The 7686-nt window shown below is 40.3% G+C and overlaps 1 long non-coding RNA gene across 3 annotated transcripts in view; it reads right to left on the reverse strand.

The window, feature by feature from the left end:
- Positions 1–2430: 2430 nt before the first annotated feature.
- LOC102771869 overlaps positions 2431–7686 on the reverse strand; it is a 12878-nt gene continuing 7622 nt past the window's right edge. For 2 of the 3 annotated variants that reach the window (XR_001515573.1, XR_436188.2), the window contains 3 exons: positions 7533–7664; positions 3982–4135; positions 2584–2705 (listed from right to left, as the gene is read on the reverse strand). This is a non-coding gene — a long non-coding RNA (uncharacterized LOC102771869). Of the gene's footprint in view, positions 2510–2583; positions 2706–3981; positions 4136–7532; positions 7665–7686 lie in introns of those variants that run through there. The other variant, XR_436189.2, reaches the window with a different exon arrangement.

Raw genomic sequence — 7686 nt, forward strand, 5'->3', positions numbered from 1 at the left:
TATGTGTCAGAGCAATCTATTCATCTTTCACTCAGGGTCTGCTGGTCAGTCCCGGCATTGACTGGACATGCTGAGGAGTCCAATAAAGTCAGCGGTGATACAGCTGATTGAATCTACCTTTGTGCTCACAGCAAGGAATCACCAATGAGGTAGTTACCTGAGCAACTGCCCCACCCATCTCCATACCATCCAAAGACATTAGGAGTCATTCATGCATATGTTTTCCTTCAAACAGTCTCATTGCTCATTCTCTCATTTCATTCAGGTTTCTGCTTAGATATCACCTCTTCAGAGAAGCCTGCCTTGACCTATATAGATAAGAAACTCAATAAATATTCCCATCATTCTCTTTTCTCTTTCCCCTAGCTTAACCCTAAACCCTAACCTTAAATGTCTGTCTGTGTGTGCATACTTATGGCCTTTCTCTCCAAGTAGAAAAAAAAATCTCCATGATGGCAGGGTTTTTATATTTTGTCTCTTTTTTGTTTACTTATCACTAGAACAGTATCTCATGCAGTATGTGTTCATGGAATAGTTATTAAGTGAGTGAGTAAATCTAATTGTCAGCTAAGAATTTAGAGGCAACATGTCTGTCTGTCTGTGTGTGCATACTTATGGCCTTTCTCTCCAAGTAGAAAAAAAAATCTCCATGATGGCAGGGTTTTTATATTTTGTCTCTTTTTTGTTTACTTATCACTAGAACAGTATCTCATGCAGTATGTGTTCATGGAATAGTTATTAAGTGAGTGAGTAAATCTAATTGTCAGCTAAGAATTTAGAGGCAAATTACCCTAATTTTTAAGTGAGGCCAAAGGTCTTTGGAAAAATAAAGTATTCCCATGTTCACTACAAGGAGATTTATAAGGAAAAGAAGACCATTGCAGTACAGTTCATGTAAGAAAAACAAAACAAAACCAAAAAACCCCAACAAAGTAGCCTTCACTACATAACTCTTAATACACATTTGTAAAAGCATAGATTTTATATTTTTCTGTTTATTTTCAGGATTGGGGTTTTCCTTCTTATGAAATAGATTTCCAGAAATAAATCCCACTCTATAACATTACACCTAGAGGACCTAGCTCTCCAACCTATGACTAATGTCCAGAACCAATTCATTCCTACATCATCAGTTTCCCTAACTCGCCAGCTCCCTGCCATCTCCAGGTAAGAGCCAGGCTCCTTAGCAGACAAGTAAGGGGGGACTGGGTCTACTCCATCCCTCCTCTCATCTCCCGCATCCCTCCATCTCATCGTGGTGCTGAGATGCTTCCGGTTCACCTCTGCATGCCTTGGCTCATGCCGCCCCTCAGCCTGCAGGGCCTCTGGCTCCCTGTCCTGCTGCACACCTATCCATGTTTAAGTCTCTGAAGGAGGTATTCCTGGCCTCCCCTTTCCACCATGACATTAATGAAAATCAAACTAACTCAACATTATAGTCAATAATACATTTGTAATCTTGTGCTAAAACCTAACCTTTACTTTTTCTCCAGAACCATATGTACCTCTGAGGGCGTCTTCAAAATGTTTTTTTAAATTTACTAAATTTACTAAAAGAAATTCATCCCAGTTCATAGCAACTATATCTTCTGAGATCCTAATTATGATAATATAATATTCATCTCACTAAGACCTATAGAATTATACCATGATCCAAATCTACAACAGAAACATACTTGTGGTAGATTATAGATAGAAAAATATACCACAGACTAGTTGCTTTTCCCCTGCAGATAATCTTACAAACAGTTCCCAACTTTTTTTTTTTTTACTGACTAAGGTATGACATATGTGTCCTTATCCCCACATTACCCCCTATCCCTCCGCTCATGCCCTCACCCCCCTGTTGTCCCTGTCCATTGGTTAGGCCTATATGCTTGCATATAAGTCCTTTGGCCGTTATGCTTATATGCATGCATACAAGTCCTTTGGTTGATCTCTCCCCCCTTCCCCCACCCTCTCCTGCCTTCCTTCTGAGGTTTGACAGTCCAATTCCCAACTTTTAAGAAAAAAAACAAAGAACACGTAGCACTTATTTGGTCAGAAGTGTCTCTGTGAACTTACCTTTTAACTAGCCATAACTTTAAATAAGAAAGTCCAGTTTTGTAAGTCTCAAAATTACATATTTCAGGAAATTTTTCAAAGGATAAATTATATCTAAGAAATAATGGTGTTATACTAAAATACATTATTTTATATGAAATTTTCCCAAGATACAACATAAAACAAAACTGATATCTGATAAACATTTGCATTTCTTATGCCAAAGAATAATACCCCAGAGGTTAAATCTAAAAGTTGTAGTTTGGGTTTCTTAAAAAATTCAAGATATGATCTCAAAATAGTGACATAAATAATAAACTAGGTCAGATGCCATATTTTAAAAACTTTTTAGTAGATTTCCACTTTACATCTTTTCCCAACAGTTTTGTTTTGCATTTTAGACTGTTTATTTTGAGTGAAGGATTCTTACCCAAAAATCAAGACCAACATGGGCATCTAGTTTTAACTGAAAAATAAACATAGAAGAGAAATTAGCAAATACACACATAAGAAGAGAAGTAGTACTTTTATTGTGAAGAGATTATTATGATTGTATATCTGGTTTGTGAACATTAGTAAATAGAAGTGTTCATTGAGAGGATTCTTCTCCAGAACTGCACCTACTGATTAAGAGATGTCTTTGGACTTTTATTTGGAAAGTCCTGTGAAAATCAAAATTGTGGAGATAAATTTTATTTTTATTTTTTGTGTCCTACATGCTTCCCCCAAAAAGGATTTGAGGAAATTTTAACAATGGTAAGTGACATATGCAACACAATAATTATGTATAATTTTGGGACATTATCTCTAATTTTTATGTCTCAAAAAAATCTGAAGCAAATAAAAAACATTGTTAACATTAATTCTGAATAGTGGGCACCCACATCTTTGTTATATTGCCTTCCATGCTTCCTGTGAGTCTGAAATTTTTCAGAATAACATAACCAATAAATTTTAAAGAACAGAATAACCAACAGTCTATTAATGTGCAGAAATAACGTAAGAAGCAACTCTGTAAAGACAACATAAATGTGTAAATTTTGCTATAGTGAGGAAACTGAGAGAAAGTTTCATGCAATGGAAGCACCTAAATTGTGTTTCAGGAGAGACCTCATGACAATTTTGGTGACATTCCCTAGTCAGCGATCCCTGGACAGTGCAGTGCCCAGAGATTTGTCCATCTGCTCAGGACAATGTGTACTGCAATTGACTAAAGGCACTTCCTGTTGCTCTTCCAGAGAGGGCAGCCAAATGACAAATCCAGAACAAAAACTATCACCCATTCCTGGCTCACTGAATATTTTTCATAGGTACCCTGGGTTCATTTATTTGCTTATTGATGTTATTAGTTGGATCAAACATAGTTTTTTAGATTACTTTGTTATTATAAGTACAACTGGGGGAGGAAAGAAAAAAACATGTGGTCTCCAGCCCATTTACTATTGAGGCTGTTTCCTGACACCAGCTGGTGTTTTCTGAAGGCTGAAAAATGGACAATGTTATCACCGCTCATTTAACAGATGATCTGCTGTTGATTTTGGGGGTTGCATATTCTGAATTAACATCCAAACAGCCACACAGAAATGACAACTTCTTAACAAAGAGGCTGAGAGGTTTCGGGAACCCACAGTTCATATCTCTTTCCTGGTGGGTTGCCTCCAGATGGCCCGCCTGCTCATTACACAGGAACGCAACTCTTTCAAACGAATAAACACTCCTTTCTAATGCAGGGCTGCTGGCAGAAGACCTGACAGTGTCCGCGGGTTTCTTGAACCATACCACAGGAGATAAGGCAGGGAATTCTGTTCCCGAGAATCATCACAAATTTATAAATATTGCATGTCAGTAAATGCTACATGAAGATAGGATTTCTATTTGCTCAGATTGGTGACTGCTATTTGCACAGGAGGCTTTCTGAAATAAAGAAAGAGAACTTACTCCTTAGGCAGAGGGCACAATAACATTCTCAATCCTTTTCCTGCATCTCATCATGCAAAATTTTCTAGAACACAGCCTTCCCAATTAGCATATCACTTCTCGTGAGCAGGTATTTGGTCCTTATTTCTCACAGAGCCTGGCACCTGGCTGGTCCCTGTTGAGAATAGTACAAACAGCAGGTGATCATAGGGATCACGCATTACATTATCTAGCGTGATTAAAGAAACAAATTTTTAAAAAGGAATTAAAAATGCTACAATTCTAATCATTCTCAATCAAGAAAACCATGGTTTCACAGGTAAAGAAACCCTAAGTACAGTGATTGTGATTTTAGCAAAAGGTCATTTCACACTAAAGTCTCTAATGATAAGTAGCTCACGAAACCCATTAATCTTTGAAGAACAATCTTTTATATTGAAGAAGGACCCTGACAATGTTGATGTGTAGACATACACACACATACAAAACAGCAAACGTACTTTTTTATTTACAACCTTAAAGCTTCTAACTGGAGGGTTCGACTTTTTACCCGAGTTTCTGCTAAGCAGCTGGATGGGTTTGGGTATGTAAATTTGGGCACAAGCCCAGTGGCTGAGCTGATTAATTCTATGCAATAGTAGAAAGAGGAATTTGAGATCCGCAGGTCAGTACACAGCAGAGATTTTGGAAAGAGAAGAGCCAGACACACGGGGCGTGCTGCACACAAGAAAGATCAGAGAGAAACCCAGGAAGTGGAGCCGAGGACCAGGAAAGGGCTTTAGGAAACAGCGTCTAATTAGTGTGTAAGCTGTTTGCTATGAGATTTATGACAAAAAATGCCTCCCCCACCTCCCAAGGGAAATCTTCAGTTGACATTGCTCCTCAAGGCTTGTCTGTATGTGAATTCTACTTAAAGGTCTCAGCCAGCGGTTCTCAACCTTCTGGCCCTTTAAATACAGTTCCTCATGTTGTGACCCAACCATAAAATTATTTTCGTTGCTACTTCATAACTGTACTGTTGCTACTGTTATGAATCGTCATGTAAATATCTGATACGCAGGATGGTCTTGGGCGACCCCTGTGAAAGGGCCGTTTGACCGCCAAAGGGGTCGTGACCCACAGGTTGAGAACTGCTGGCTCTAAGCGATATGCTGGGCTTTTTTCCTGGTTTAAAAGAAAGAGAGGACCTACAGACAATGGAGACAGACAATGATGGTTGTTGACACTCTGGTAGCCCCTCTTGGGTGACTCTTGAGCATCTCAAGTCTATTCTGCTTCTTCCCCAGGCTTCCTCATGTTATTAAATGGTGCCACATCCACCAAGCAGCTCAAGCCAGGGATCTGCTTTAATTTCTCACTCTCTGAATCCATCAACAAATTCTCCCAAATCTACCCCCACAAACATTCCCCAAATCCATCCACTCTGCCACCCTTGTCCACCACCACCCCTTCAGGAACTAGTGTAATAGCCTCCTAACTGGTCCCCTTACTCTCACTTTTATCAACCACACCCACCATGCATGGCTCATGGTCTCTTCCTCACAGAGCATCCATAGTGAACTTTAAGACACAAAATCAGATCATGTCCCTCCTATGGTTAAAACTCTCCAATATCTGTCCATCCTACTGAGAGCACAACCTCCTGCCCCATGGCCCACAAGAGCGCTCTGTGAGCTGCCCCTCAGGCCACATCTTACCCCTCCCTCCCGCTACCGGTCTGGCTCAGTAGCATTGCACAACTTCTGTTTCTCAAACACCTTTGCCACCAGAACATTCCCTTTGGCTGGTGTGTTCTTCCTCCAGATCCTTGCGTGGCTGGCTTCTTTTCCTTAGTAGAGCTCAGCTCATATGTCACTTCCTCAAAAAATGGTTCCCCATCTAATGCAACCATCCTTCCACTAGACACTCTCCATCATATGACCCTGCTCTATTATCTTCATAGCACATATCTCTATGGGAACATTCTTTTTACCTTCCTTTCCGCCTCTCCTCATCAGAATGCATGCTTCACAAAGGCAGGAACTGTATTGTCACTAACAAATCCCGGGACAATGCCTGGCACGTAGGACAGCCTGGGTTTGAATTGCAGCACAGCCAGTAAGTGGCTGTGCAAACTTAGGTTACTCACTGAACCTCTCTGTTTCCACGTCTGTAAAATGAGATGATGACAAATGGCTTTTACCTCATATGGTTTTTGTGTGAATGAAATGAGTTAGCATTTTAAATGCTCAGAAAAATCCCTGGCACATAATAAACACCATATGGACTAGCTATTATTCATTTACTCTGATCTGTCCTTCATTTCTTAGGCAGAAAAAAGTTCTGTATCCGCAGACGTTTTAATTCATTAACAGCCAGCAACATACACCCAGTGATTTGTATACTTTCCACTCCTCTTTAAAGCAACCTAGAAAAGGAGTCAGCAACGGATCCTGGATGCTCCCACTGTGTAGCTGGGAGAATATCCCAAGAGCATATGACCGGAGTCATTTGAGGTCAGAGACCTTACAAAGAGTTCGACAGTCTTAGGAGTGTGAGAGCAGGGCCTCAGCATCCTTCCCTTGTAAGCCCTCAGAAAGTAGAGAGTGCGTGACTTCTGCAGGTGTAACAATCAGTTCTTTTCAAATATACTCTACACTACCACTTACAGATCCGTCCCCACCAGCAAGTCAGCTTTATATAGGTAGGGTTGCCAGACAAAATACAGAACACCAATTACGTTGGATTTCAGATAAACAACAATTTTTATCTGAAATCAGATTTAACTGAGAGACATATTTTTATTTACTACAATCTACGAACACTGACAGGTGGCTTTGCAGCAGACAGATCTGGGGCTAAATCTGAATTCTTGGTTGTACTATGGAAGCAACTTAGAGCAAGTTACTTAACTCCCACTGAACTTCAATGTCCTCATTTATGAACAAACCCGCTTCACAGAGTGTTTATGAGGTTCTAATGAGGTAGGCTCTGGGAGGGTATTTTGCATAATGCCAGAGGGCTGATTAAATAAAGATCTGCAAAAATCCATTCATCTTCCTTCTGTTCCCTTCTGATGCCTCAGGTCTGATCTCTAGCTGAGATGCTGAAAGCCAGTTTTTTTTTCTAGGATAATTAGAATCATTCTTGAAGGCAATCGAATTAAGGAAATGAAATTATGTTTAAACAGCACATTCTCCTGTATCAATGACCTATTGCCACAACAATGCTCTGTAGCAAACAACCATGAAACCTCCGTGGCATTCAACAGGGGAACATCTATTCTTGCTCATGAGTCTAGGGCAGTGATGGCGAACCTATGACACACGTGTCAGAGGCAACATGCGAACTCATTTTTTTGGTTGATTTTTCTTTGTTAAATGGCATTTAAATATATAAAATAAATACCAAAAATATAAATCTTTGTTTTACTATGGTTGCAAATATCAAAAAATTTCTATATGTGACATGGCACCAGAGTTAAGTGAGGGTTTTTCAAAATGCTGACACGCCGAGCTCAAAAGGTTCGCCATCACTGGTCTAGGGGGTGGCTCAGCAGTTGTAATGGTCTGAGCTGGGCTGGTGGGACTCACTTATATGTCTGTGGTCAGCTCTCAGGTCTCTCAGGTCGGCTGGAACAGGCTGGTCTAGGATGGCCTCAGCTGGGAGGACTCGAGTCTGTGCTACATGGTCTCTCATCCTCCAGTAGGTGGCCCTCACCTGCTCTGAAGACAAGGACGAAGTTTC

Source organism: Myotis davidii, unplaced genomic scaffold, assembly GCF_000327345.1.
Source record: "Myotis davidii unplaced genomic scaffold, ASM32734v1 scaffold847, whole genome shotgun sequence".
NCBI classification, from domain to species: Eukaryota; Metazoa; Chordata; class Mammalia; order Chiroptera; family Vespertilionidae; genus Myotis; species Myotis davidii.